Here is a 13572-nt window from a genome sequence, read left to right as displayed (position 1 = left end):
ATATGCTTGTTTTCCAGACTGGCACAGCTGGTACGAATGGGAGCGGAGATCTTTTGGAAGGGCAATTGCGTGGTTTCAGAACTGGCATTGGGCAGAGGATAGTGCAGGAGCAAAGCACCCAGTAGTGCCTTCAGTCAGCCAGAGACCCAATCTGGCTCTTGCAGGAACGCAAGCTTGATGGCCACCTGGAGAATGAGGGGAAGGTTTTCAGGCTTTTCAGCAGAATGCAGAAACCCCAGAAACAGACCAGGTCTTCTGAGCTGGGTGTCATGCAAACTCAACACAGAGTGGCTGCTTTTATCCCAAAGCTGTATAAACAGAAGTAGGAAAGTAACAAAGCCCATAAGTTTTTGCATTTCTTTCAGAGGCCTTACATTTCTTTGAGGCATCATGAGCTGGACTCGATGTTCTTAAAGGTCTTTTCCAACCTAAATTATTTTATGATTCTATTATGTTAAGACTTTCAGCCTAAGCTGGATCAGAGAAAAGAGGAACCAGAGAACATGGTCTTCAGCAAGAAGCTATAGACATAATGCAGACTTTTTTTTGTGTTTTACTCTCCTGTAGTTCAAACTGACTACAAGATAGAAAGCCAAGCTAGTCATTGTAAAGCTAAAGTAACAAAGCAAGGCTGCATCAGAAGTCTGTGCAATGTTTTGGTATCCATCTGTGGTATTTTAACATCTCCAAGCTTTCAGAATGTTCAGTACAAGTATTCCCTTCTGTTATATTTATAGAATTTATAGCACATGCTATTTATTCTGTTTAATATTTATACTGCATTCATTTCAGTTCACCTGCTGCAATACACAGTTCATTTTCAGTACATTACTTTTAATTTCAGTTCCTTTGCAAAGTCTGCCTTCTCTTGATCTAACCCCTGGAACTCAGTTCTCACCTAGAGACCAGGGGCTGGGAAATCTGCTTAAACAACAGGACGTGCTCTGCGTCCTCATGAACCTGCCTGACATGTAGGGTCACCACAGAGCTGATGTTATGCCTGCTGAGTCTGCAGGGAGAACAGTAGGCACCAACCTCCTTCCCTCTTACCTATGCAAGGAGAGCAGAACAAGTCCTCCAGCCATTACTGTTGGAGTGAACCACACTTCTCCACCTTCTCACTCAGTCTGAACAAACAAACATGAGTAATGTTTTGGCCATCTCAGTGTTGTGGCCACACTGGCCATGGCGCAGCCCTGAAGATCTCATGAGCCTTACTGGGGGCAGCCTTTTGTTAGAACAGGCACTAGAGAGCCTGCTCTTGAGGAAACTCCTCATCAGTGAAACAGAAGCAAAGGCATAGTAAATGAACTTCCTCTAGCTCTCAGCCCTTTTCAGGTAGGGCAGGCAGCTCCCAGCAGGCACACGTGTCCTCCCAGCACTCAGCTGGAGCCAGAGCCTCATGAGGTTCTTGGGGAAAGTTTCTCTCAGCATCCTTTCTAAGGCACAGCTGTGGGTCTGTTCATGGGTGCTCTCCAGCCCACACCTGAGCTCTCCTGCACAGTCCGTTGCTCTCCATTCTTGCACCCAGCTCCCTGGACAGCTTGACTGCCCCCCACAGCGTGATTGGCTGTTGTCACATAGATGCTGCATCCTCTGTTTTCACAAAATGGTGTTCTTTAAAAGGTGTGTTGCCACAAACAAGATAGATGCTATACGCCAACCGGCAAAAGATGTCTTTTGCTGGTGGAGCTTCTTTGCTTGCTGGAGTTGCAAAGTTCACTCAATGCAGGTGTACCAGGGGAACTAGACTAACAAGAAAGTTTTCAGTGAGGCCCAATATAGAGTGTCAAAAATAATCACCATCTCTTTCATTCAGTTCTTCAGATGCAAAAGAAATATGTATTCATTTCCTTTGGGAATTAAACCGTTGACCTTTCTGAATGCCAGCGAGCCTATAAGTAGGGCAGAGGGAGTAGGGATTATCATATCATTAAAACAGCATAACTCCCAAATCTAGTTACTGTTAGACCTGATGCTAGCTGGGGAGAAGGAGGAAGACAGGATGCTGTTGCCAGAGCAGGGTCTGTTTGGAGGGGTCTGGGGTGGTTGCATGGAGGATCCAGGCTGGCACAGGTTTCTCTGACTTTTCATGAGGCGTTTGACTTACTTCTGCATGATGCCTGAAAGAAGTGGCATCCTTAATAAGGTTGTTTGCAAAACGCAGTAATCAGGAGGTTTTTCTGCTTGGAGAACCCTCAGAAATGGGTTTCTGGGAGAGGCGCTGAGGTGTGTTTTCTCCTGGGCGCTGGAAGTCCCTGTGGTGTTGGGACGCCAAGTGGCACATACGCCGCTGCCAAAGGGGTTTGTTGCAGGGAGCTCCCTCAGCTCCAGGGCAGGCAGTGCAGAGCCCCTCACCTGCAAGGGGCTTCCTCCAGCCCCCACAAAGCCCTTCCATGTGCAGCCCCCCTCATGATTCGCACCAGGCGTACAGGCACCCCATGAGGACGCACCCATGGGTCCCTCTCCCAGCCCACTGCTCAGGAGAGGGTGCGGTGGGCACCGCTCGAGGACACCACTTATGCTAACTGCTCAGCAGCCTTTGGTCGTCTGTTTAGAGCCAATCTCCTCCCCAGGGCCTTCAGCGGTAAGGGAGCTGGGTCCGTGCCTGGGTTTCAGGTGGTACAAGAACACCCCTTTTAACTGCATAGGTGCGGACAGCCCTCACCAAAGATGACACAGGGTTGCCGGCAGCTGCCTTAGCCAGGGACCCAGCCTTGTGGTTCACTGGTGGGACTTGGTGTGCCAGGCCAGGGCTCAGCCGCTAGAGGTACCCAGTTTCTGCGCAGGGTGGAGGGCTCTGTGCCTGGTGGCAGAAGCAGGGTTGATACCCAAATATATAAGGGACTGTGGCTCTTCAGAAACTTGGCTTCCTCAGACAGCCCATGGGTCAGCACAAGCCAGCTTCTACAGTGAAGGGAAACATGGGAGAAAAGGTGGGGAGAAGGCAGCATTTTTGGGAGGCCATTGCTAAGGTGACTGCACAATCAAGCTGGTAGCTCCATGCACTAGTCACTAGATTGCAGGATTACAGCTGAAAACCAAGCAGGCACCTCTGAGCCGCAGGCTACCTGGTAACGTGGAGTGGGGTAAGGCTGGATCAGCATGAACAAGTCTTTCCAGTTTGCAGCCAGGTCTGCCTGCCTGATTCACCAACACACTGGCAGCAGCAAGGACAGGAGAGGTGCTTTGCTGCAGCAAACAGCCACAGCTGCAGCTTTCTGAGGAGTGTGGTGGCAGACCAGGGTGCAGCCGCTTGCAGAGATGTGCTGCTTTCATTCTGAGAGCATGCCACGTGCTGACAGTAAGGGTCCTCCCAGGACAGAACTGGAGCTGTTACTGGGAGCCATCCCAACTGCAGTGACAAGGCAAGCATTGCCTTTCACAAGCCAAGAGCTGGTCATCATTTATTTATAGGTGGCTTCTGTTTGCTCAGTGCTGTATTGCTGGTAACCAGATGACATTTATTAAAGTGACTTGGCCGTTGTGATTTTTCACAAAAACCCCAGCCTTTTAAGGCTGACAGCCTTTGCCTGTCAGCTGTCCCATGTGAGGTGGCATGTCCTGGACAGGCTGGGACAGCAACAAAGATCAGCTATTTTCACAGGAAGGTCTGGCCATATACTTTTCATGAAAAACTAAAATTATTTTGGAAATTAAGGACTACTAAGGAATTTTTGCTTCTGCTTCCAAAGACATAAAACATGTGTTTATACCCAGTGAGGCAACCAGGTTCCTTAACCAAGAGTGGTGGGATGTATTTCCGCTGGAAGAAACTGGAGCATACAGATACTGGCACATATACATTTCTAAGCTGCCAGGAAGCATAGGAAAAGCTGTTTCCCAGGGTTTTGGTGAACAGCAACTCGCAGTCCAAGCCACAGCTGGGCTGGCTTGACAGCAGCAGGGTGTTCGTGACGGGGAGCTGCTCTGCCATACTCCAAGGGGCAGAGCTAAGGCTGAACAAATATTCAGACTCCCCTGTGCCTGGCTGAGCAACTGACTCTTGCTTTGAGGGGAATTCTCTGAAATACTTACAGAACCCCCCCACAGAGTCCCTCCAGGTGAGAGCTGCCGAATGCCAGGTTTTAAAATGCCTGAACGCCTTGGTCGGGGAAAAATGCTGTACCCAAATTCATTGTCAAGCCGTTCCTCTTTTTTTGAAAGTTACTTTGCTTCATTAGGGTTCAGTGACTCTTGCAGTATCTCACACACTAAGCGCTCAAACACCAGCACAAACCAGAGACATGAGAATAGCTTTTGCAATCCCAAGGCAGTTTCTGTGACTCTGATGAGGAACTGCTGTGTCTCACATTGCTGCGGTTTGTCTTCATCTCATCTTCTCACCACCCCATATTTCTAAGTGGAAAAACAAAAAAAACCAAAGAAAGGCTGTGATGCGGTCACAAGGGGGACACTGTCCAGATCATCAGCAATGTTGGGTTGCCAAAGCCAAGGGAATGGTGTTCCCACATCCCAGGATGCAGGCAGGGAGTGCTCTCCATTCAGGAGCTGTGATTCACTCAGTCCTCTGCATCGTAGCAGGGGTGCTTGGGTGAGGACTAGTGGTTACTCTAGAGCCCTGTCTCCTAAACGAATATCCAGCTCTTCTGAGATCCTGTGGTAGCGATAGCTGCAGGTAACCAGCTACCAAGGCATATTTCAAGGCAGGTTTGTGTTTTTCTGCTGCCAAGCTGAGTGGTGCGGTTGGCACACCAGAAGGATGGGATGTCATCCAAAGAGACCTGGACAAGCTGGAGAGGTGGGCCTGTGTGAACCTCATGAGGTTCAACAAGGCCAAGTGCAAGGTCCTGCACCTGGGTCGGGGTAACCCCCGGTATCAATAGAGGCTGGGGGAAGAAGGGATCGAGAGCAGCCCTGCCGAGAGGGACTTGGGGGTGCTGGTGGATGAAAAGCGGGACATGAGCCGGCAATGGGCACTGGCAGCCCAGAAGGCCAACCGTACCCTGGGCTGCATCAAGAGAAGCGTGGCCAGCAGGTCGAGGGAGGTGATTCTGCCCCTCTACTCTGCTCTGGTGAGACCTCACCTGGAGTTCTGCATACAGCTCTGGAGCCCTCAGCACAACAAGGACATGAAGTGTTGGAGCGGGTCCAGAGGAGGGCTACAAAAATGATCCGAGGGCTGGAGCACCTCTCCTGTGAGGACAGGCTGAGGGAGTTGGGCTTGTTCAGCCTGGAGAAGAGAAGGCTGTGGGGAGACCTGATTACAGCCTTTCAGTGCTTAAAGGGAGCCTATAGGAAAGGTGGGGAAAATCTTTTTAGTAGGGCCAGCTGTGACAGGACAAGGGGTAATGGCTTTAAACTAAACCAGGGTGAGTTTAGACTAGATATAAGGAAGAAATTCTTTACAATGAGGGTGGTGAAACACTGGAATGTGTTGCCCAGAGAGGTAGTGGAGCCCCCATCCCTGGAAACATTCAAGGCCAGGTTGGATGGGGCTCTGAGCAACCTGATCTAGTTAGCGGTGCCCCTGCTCCTGCGGGGGGGTTGGACTAGGTGAACTCTAGGGGTCCCTTCCAACCCAAAACATTCTATGATTCTATACTGCCAGAGAACACACAGGGAGCCTTTCCACGTCCCTCCCTCCCAAGTGCTGTTTGCTGATCAGCTCTCTGTGGCAGGTGTGCCCAGGATGGGAGAGTGTCATCTAGGGTACTGTCTTCCTACGTCAAGATTAGGCTAGGAACTTGTGTGATTTTTGTTTCTGTGCAACTAGCTCCTACCCAGAAACCTACTGAAAAGAGCTAGAAACAAAGCCTCTTTATTCCCAGCAGCAGAAAGGAGATTTTGTTAGCTACTAGGTAGCAGGTGTGAGGGGGTGGTGAGGTGTTATTGCCTTCATAAGATTTTTTTTTTTTAACAGGTGTTTGGCTTGGAGCATTGCTTGGAAAGACTGCATGTGAGTATTAGCTCCGCTTCCTGAGGCTCCAAGTGATTAATCTACATACGGGGATCCAGAGCAGTGCTGAAGACTTGTCTAACAGCTTTAAGCTTCTCCTATATGATGAGTAGGAACCACAAGATGGTTTGTCTCCAGGACTATTATGCTATCTGCACAGCTCTAGATCATTTGAGACCTGCAAAGAGACCCCCACAGAACACACCAGAACATCAACTGGCCGCAGTGCTTAACAGCAGCTCGGAAGAAAGCTGCCAAGTTGAAGAGGAGCGAGCCTCTGCAAGTATGTTTGTTGGTCCTTGATGTCCAGCTCTCCCCTGCTCTCATTCAGAGAGTCCCTTCCCAAGAGAACCCGGTTTGCTGGATGCAGCAGCTTCCCACACCTTGAGCACCAGCTCAGAGACTGCATTTTGCCTGCCTCCCTGCCATTCTGCAACAGTATTTTAGGCATGTGGTGAGAAGCATGCTGCCGTGGATCAGCCAGAGGGAACAGTCTCCTGTCTGGCTGTAAAGCAAATCCAAATCCTTAGGTCAAACACTCTGATCAAGCAGGAAGGAGAAGGAAGCAGGGGGCTTCCCTGGGGTTTTTGCTCCACCAGCATGGGGAAAAACCCTCTAGCAGGAACCAATTCCCAGCCATGGAGGAGCAGGGTCACAGGCACCTGAGAAATGCTGCTCTGCCATGCTAATTAGTGTAATACTCACCAACGATCCCCTGCCCTCCTCCCCTCCTGAGCTGGACTGAGAGGCAGCTCATGAAGGACGGGTGCACAGCTCCCAGCAACCCTCTCTGCCGCAGAGGCAGCAGCCCCGCCACATGCCATCCAAGGCGCGTCAGCTCCTTCCTGGGCTGTAGCAAGACTTGAAGAGCCCACTGCTCCAACACAGATGCTGGCGGTGGAGCACTTTGGAGGCTGGACCAGGTGGGAGAGGCTGCTTTTCCTAACTCTGAGAGCATTTGGAAGAGGCAAATTGACTGCCAGACCTGGGAAGTTTTCTTCAGAAGACTTTTTTAGTGCCAAAGTCAGTTACTTTGCTTTCCCAGCAACACCTCTGCAGGCTGCCCCAGCAAATGGCCCTGGGGCAGTTTGCAAGGCAGGCAGAAGCTGTTGTCCCCCACAGCGCGAGGCCAGCATTCAGGACTCACAGGACCCTCAGCTACAGTCCCAGCCCCGGGCTGGCACATTGTCCCAGGAGGGGAAGATGGAGCTGAAGCCCACCTGGGATGGTCCCACCTCCATCCAACCCGGAGGGCACATTGAGGGAGGAGGTGCTGTGCCCAGTCTCCAGAGAAGTCTCACAAGATGGACTAGGGACATCAGGATACTACAGGAACTTCACTTAAAAGTCAGTCACAAGGCAGCTGAGTTGTGTCTGCTTCTCATGAGTCACACCCTCCCCTGTCCTTTCTGCCCTCACCACAAGGCAAAGGCACAGGTGGCTTGGGTGGCTGCTCTCTGTATCTCTTCTCTCCCTGCTATGACAAAGAGGAGTGGAGATGGAATGCTGATAACCCATGGATGGTGCCAGGACATGGCCTTGAAAGGGATTCTGCCAGCTATTCAGGACAGAGCATGATGGAGGCCGAAGATGGAAATTTCCAGGCCACAGTGAGGGCTGGCTGGGTTTCACAGGCCGGTCAGAGACGAGAAGTGGCTGAACTTCACAGGAAGGGGGGCTTTGGGGACCTTTGGGGGCAAGACTGTTGCCAGGCCAGCAGCTACGCGGGAACTGCATCAGTAATAGCATAGAGGACAGAGATTGTATCTCTGTGTATCTTCTGGTATATCAGAAATACCAAATTTGGGTATGGACATAGCAAAACTGGAACCAGAGGAGAAGCAGCAATTTGGAGGAAGTTGTTTATTCAGGAAGGGAAGGACCAGGGCAGCAAATAGGAGGACTAAGTAACACAATACAACAACATGCAGTTGGGCTGTCCAAGGACAACTGCCGTGCAGCCCTGCACCTGACCACTACAGCCTTGGCCAAAAAAAAAACCCCAAACCTTCTTTCTGATCATACCACATGTGACTGACTGTAGCCAGGAGGAGAGCAGGGAACGCGGGCTGGCTGGCAAGGGAGAACCCATCACAGACAGATCAAGCATCCCCATGCACAGACCCGTTCCTGACCTGATGGCCTCAGCATCTTCCAAACGCCTACCAGAATCCTAACATTATAGTCTTAAGTCTCCACTTTTTCTTGTGGACACATCTGCATATGAGTGCATGCGTGCTGCCCACCTCCCCGTGCACACGTAACCCCTTGCCAGCTTCAAATGCACATGCAGGGAAGCAGGGAGACCTTCACAGTGTGAGATGCTCTTCAGACATCTCTGGTTAGGCTGATCACATCATATGTTGCAGTGATATAATACAATTCCTCTCAGGTGCAACTTCAAACCAAACTGCTAAAAGCTGATTATAAGAAAAATAGTCACTGTCATCAAGCTCATCAGGAAAGCTGAAACACAGAGAGAAGAGGTCTGCTTGCATGAACCAGGAACAGAAAGAGCAGATGACCAAAAGGAAACCTGGAGTCGAGGCCAGCTGATAAGAGAGGAGGCTGATTATGAAGTCTTCCTTGGATCAAAATGCACACTGAAGTGTGAGCAGCAGTAAGCACCTCTTTAAGTCAGCCTTCAAATGTTCCTATTTTCCATACACAATTAGCCTCACTAGCGCAGTAAGAGCTGCCTGAAGTCCCCTTAATGTAATCATTGCTTGTGGAAAATTTCCTCTTGCATCTTTGTTACAGTTTCTCCCACAACATGTCTTTCTGAATAGGTGATCATTTCAGTCAGAGAGTGGGAGGAAACATCTGGGCCCATCTGGCTCAATTAAAGTGCCTTGTTCCAAAAGCATAACCCATCATTTTCTGTTCATCTTGTTGTATTTTCACTTTTGTCTGAAATTAGGGCACACTTGGAAACGCTAATTATTTCATGAACCATCTAACATCAGACTTAATACATCTTTTTGTTGTTGTTGTTGTTGTTATGCAGAGCCCTTACTTTCGATTCTTTTGTCCGCCGATACCAATGTAACACGGTTCAGCTTATCTCTTTCCCCAGCCACTAACAGTGAAACTGGCAAAGCGTATGGCAACGTGCTCTGCATATCCAACACATCTGGCTGCCAGCAAATTAAGCCTCTGCGTGCTCTGGCATAGAGTGAGCGAGCCAGGAGGTGGCAGGTCCTGCTGTGCAGATGGCAGTGTTTGCAACCCAACAAGCCTTGCACCCAGACATGCAGCAGGACTCCAAACCACACAGATAAAACCTGCTCTGAGGCCAAAGCACACTCGGTGTTAGGCGCAGACCTTACAATCTCAGGCCCAGCTGCTGGGCAGCTCCTCGGGCAGAGGGACCACCCTTCCCAAAGCTTTAAAAGGTGCCATGCCCCGCAGCTCAGAGCAATCCTCAGACACCGGGGAGCGAGCGGGGAGCCTGTGGGAAACGCTGACCACTCCACAGCACAGAGGAGGGACCAGGCTGAGTCTTTGGCGCTGTTGCATTAAACAGCGATGAATCTATTGCAGAATGGCACGTAGAAGACTTAATAAGTGCAACTTTGGACCATAAGGAGAACATTGCGTCCCGCGCTTTGTAGCTGCCCTCACAGGAAGAGGTGCAGGGGCAGGGATCACCTCCCACTCCAAGATGTTTGGGACAGGATTTACAGGACACACATGGATGGGCTGGCTGAGGGCACCTGATCCCTTTCACTTGGTCCCTTGCTTCAGGGCACAAAAGAGTGCATCTCCAGTGGCTCACGTCATGGCAAAGGGCAGACCCCTTCTCTGATGCCGAACAATTAAACCTGCGTTTGCATTTGCAGCCCTGTTCCAGGGCTTCAGGCTCACACCTTCACAGACAGGGATGCTCAGGGAGCTCGCCAGAAGCCCCAGGGCCTGATCTGCCCTGCAGCAACAAGAACAAATGCACCAAGACTCTGTTCCAGGGGCCCACATCCTGCAAGGCAGGGTCTAGGACTGGGTCCATGGGGAAGCAGCATGCAGATTCCCAGGTGTCACATGCCATGTTTCCAAAATGTCTGCCCTGAAGTCAGAGCTCCAGCAGGTACCCAGCATGCCACAGCCAACCTGCTCCCTGCAGCAGCCCCTGCAACCTCCTGCAAACCACCCCCTTGCAGCGACACTGAGCCAGCTCCCTCCTCAGATTCCAGTGTTGGGTCTGCAAGCAGCAGGAGAGAATCAGTTCTGCCTAGCGAGGTGTTTCTGCCAGCCAGCCCACCACAACCACCAGTCTGTGTAGCTGCAAGCTGCACATGCAAAGCCCCACGGTTTGAGTGGCCAGCAGCGGCTCCCACCACACATCCTAATGCACCTAATCCCCGTGACTACCCAAACCATGACATTGCAAATAGAGAGGAAGGAAACAGCTTGTGCAATCTCATCCTTCATGTCCTTAGGGCTTAACGGTCCCTATTGGCATATCTGGAAGCAGGAAAGATGGTAAATGAATGTGTTATTTGCTGGAGATCAATCACAGACCAGTGTAAACAGCTGATCTCCTACTGAATTCACTTATTTATTACGCAATTTATTAGAGGATTATTCAGACAGCTCATTGGGATCTTACCAGCACTTCAATATTTACTCTGCCCTTTAGCAAAAAGCAGAACTGCAAAGCATAAGTTTCTTACTAAACTCACCTGATGGGAAGACAGCACATCGCTAATGCCACTAGAAACCCTCTCCCTCCTCCACGAAAGCTTATGGCCTCCCACAGGCACCCCCCCATCCCCGAGCCCGGCTCAGGGCATAGCCCAGCACCCAGTCTGCCCAAGCCAGGTACCCCACTGCATGGGCTGGTCTTTGCTCGACGAAACCCAAGTTGTAGCTAAAAAGCGAAGTGGAGGTATGGCTGCAATTATACTTAATGCCAAGGGAACCACTTCAGCTTTCCAAAAATGCCATGGCGAGAAAAATAAAAAAATCCCCACTGTTTCAGATGACTCCAACATTAGAGCTGTGGAAATGTCAACAAGCAGATAATTCTGCGAAAGCTGCATGTCTGAAAACCAGGCTCTGTCTCAGCACACATTTGCCAAGAGCGCCAGGCTGCTTTCTTGTTCACCCTCATTGCTCCAAAACAGAACGACTTCAGCATCAATAACTGGACATATAAAACAAGGGCAAACATTATTGCAGGCGCAGTCAAACATCTGAATAAAGGAACCACACAGGCCTGCAGGACCCATACTAAAGGTACCAAACCTGAAATTTTTTAGAAGTTACCTAAATAATGAGAAGTATTGACCTCCCATTGCTGTAGGCTGTCTGAAGGACTTCATTCCTCCTAACTCTTAGAAATTCCTTACAGGGGAAGGTGAGTGTTTGATCACCACAAACATGTCACTGGCACACAGGAATTTCTGAAATTTCAGGTCTTAAGAGGCCTTGGACTTGCCTTTTCTCACCTAAAAATATTAGCTGTGTAGCTCAGCCATACTCATAACAGACCTCAAGCTTTATAATACTAATTCTCTATACTAGACCTCCAGTCTTGTCAGACCTTGAACATATCTTTGCTTGATTTCAGCCATCTCTGCAAAATTATTTGATGCATCACCTGCAACTTGCCATAGAATTAGACAAATTGTCTATCTTGTCCTAGCTGCAGCAGCAAAATTGTCTAATGGTCAGCATCTGCTCTTGTCCTGTGGTTTTGAGCTTTTTTTTCCCCCCCACTATTGCATAACTCATTTAGCATAAATTTTGTTTAGCTTGGGCAGTTGTGTGGTGCTCCCGTCCTGAAAAATCATGTCATGTATGAAGAAACAGCAAACCTGAGCAGTCATGGTATAATTAAACCTGGGGACCCACAGAAGAGGAGAAAGTATAACCTATTGGCAAGTGTGGGGTTGAAATGTACAAAGATCATCCTAAATGTTCCCAAGATCAAGAAGGAAGAAATTGCCTGCTGTGAGCAGGGCATTTCTCCTGGCAAAGGACACAGGATGCCAATGAGCAATGCACAGGAAGGTCTAAGGCAAGATATTGATGAAGTAACTAGCTCTAGAAGTAAAGCATTTTACATTTTAGGGTAAACTTTTTACTCTTTTCCTTTTCTCACATCAGAACCGCCGGCTCGGAAGCAAAGCTGTGCCCACAGGTTCCTGAGCTGCAAGTGAACACGCGCCTTTGGGTTCACACAGCGACTGGCGGCAGCACCACTCCCGTGCAGACAGCCTCCAGCACCCTTCATCATGCTTTCCTCCCAGTCACGTGCACCTTCCCCAGCCTCTCCTGTACAGGCATCAGGAAAATTTCATTCATAAAACTTAAGGCATTTCAGAGAGAAGGGTAGGAGAAAAATGCTTGGCTTTGCTGACATTGAACTGTAGTGACTTCCTGGGGGAAAGTGCAGGGGTGGGTCTGGCAGGAGGACACCGGTGGGAGCAGCAGGTGGATGTGTGCTTTCTCCCATGCATTGTCCAGGGAGGGATCATTAAAAATTATGCAGATACTGTCCAGTTAAGGGATGCAGAGGTCGCCCAGTGTTCTGCAGACCTGGGGCTTAATTTTACATTTCTGGATAAGTGCATGGTCATCTACCATCTTCTTTCTTGTATGCTTCTGCACAAACAACAAATTCTTGTGCTAGGAAAAGTGCCTTTGGGAAATGCATTTGCATTTCAGTCTATCTATGGAAAAGAGTAAGTAGTATTAAATGCCATCATGGATCACAGTAATAGATCTTCTAGCCTAGGCTAATCTTCCAGCAGATGCTGATCTCCCAAGCATCAGGAGTAATCTTCTAATACTATTTGCATAGTGCTGAAATTAAAGAACTGCATTTATCATTTCGCAGTTGAAGCAGACACATTACACTTGACAGCAACAGAATTAGAAGTTGAAGCTCATCTAATTTTATTTACCATACACAAGATGCTTGATCATATTAAAGATGCAGTTTCCAACCGTTCCTCCAGGTAAAACTCAAACTTCACTCTTAAGGTCTTGCTGCTGTCAACTCCTTGTGAATTGCTGTCACTTAGCCTGAATTTTATACCTTCCTGCATGAGGGTAAATAAATGCAGATCAATTTTTCTCTGCAGCTGCTGGCATCTTTCTTCAGGCAGGAAACTTCCAAGGCAGAACTTATTTCAGCACCTGAGTTTAAGTATTTAACATTCTGAGCAGATGAATTTTGTGGCGTTCATGGTGGGCACAGGAATACTGGTGAGAGATCGGTCTTTTTTATCAGAGTCCATGTCAAGGATGCCACCCCTGAGATGAGTGCTTGACAGTGCAGGCAGGCACCCCTTGCAGCCACCCAGGAACAGGCAATGGCTCAACAGCCTCACCATGGGTGAAGCAGCCTGGGCAGAACAGCCAGTGCAGCCTCATTCACTGGGGGCTCGGGGCAAGTATTGGGACAGTATAGAAGGCTGTACTGCCAGGAAGCTTTGGCTGCTTAGTCAACTCTTCCTCCTCCCACTGCAGGCAACTGTGTCCAAGTATCTGCACTCTAAAAACTTGCACATCTGTAGCGAGGTCACATCTACTCGCCATAGCCTGGGCACACGCCACATGCAGCCCTGTGATCTACCTTACCCCTTAGCCCTCCTGTAGTGTTTTCAGTTGTGTGTCATTTCCTACCCCACCCCCAGTTCAGAGAC

At 49.4% G+C, this 13572-nt stretch overlaps 1 long non-coding RNA gene across 1 annotated transcript in view; it reads left to right on the top strand.

The window, feature by feature from the left end:
• LOC118452067 overlaps positions 1-6536 on the top strand; it is a 17670-nt gene extending 11134 nt beyond the window's left edge. The window contains exon 3 of the long non-coding RNA XR_004841712.1: positions 5885-6536. This is a non-coding gene — a long non-coding RNA (uncharacterized LOC118452067). The remainder of the gene's footprint in view (positions 1-5884) is intronic.
• Positions 6537-13572: the final 7036 nt, after the last annotated feature.

This window comes from Egretta garzetta, unplaced genomic scaffold, assembly GCF_000687185.1.
Source record: "Egretta garzetta isolate BGI_Z169 unplaced genomic scaffold, ASM68718v1 scaffold604, whole genome shotgun sequence".
Lineage (NCBI taxonomy): Eukaryota > Metazoa > Chordata > Aves > Pelecaniformes > Ardeidae > Egretta > Egretta garzetta.
Note: the sequence above shows the minus strand (reverse complement) of the source record. Positions and strands in the feature narration are given on the sequence as shown.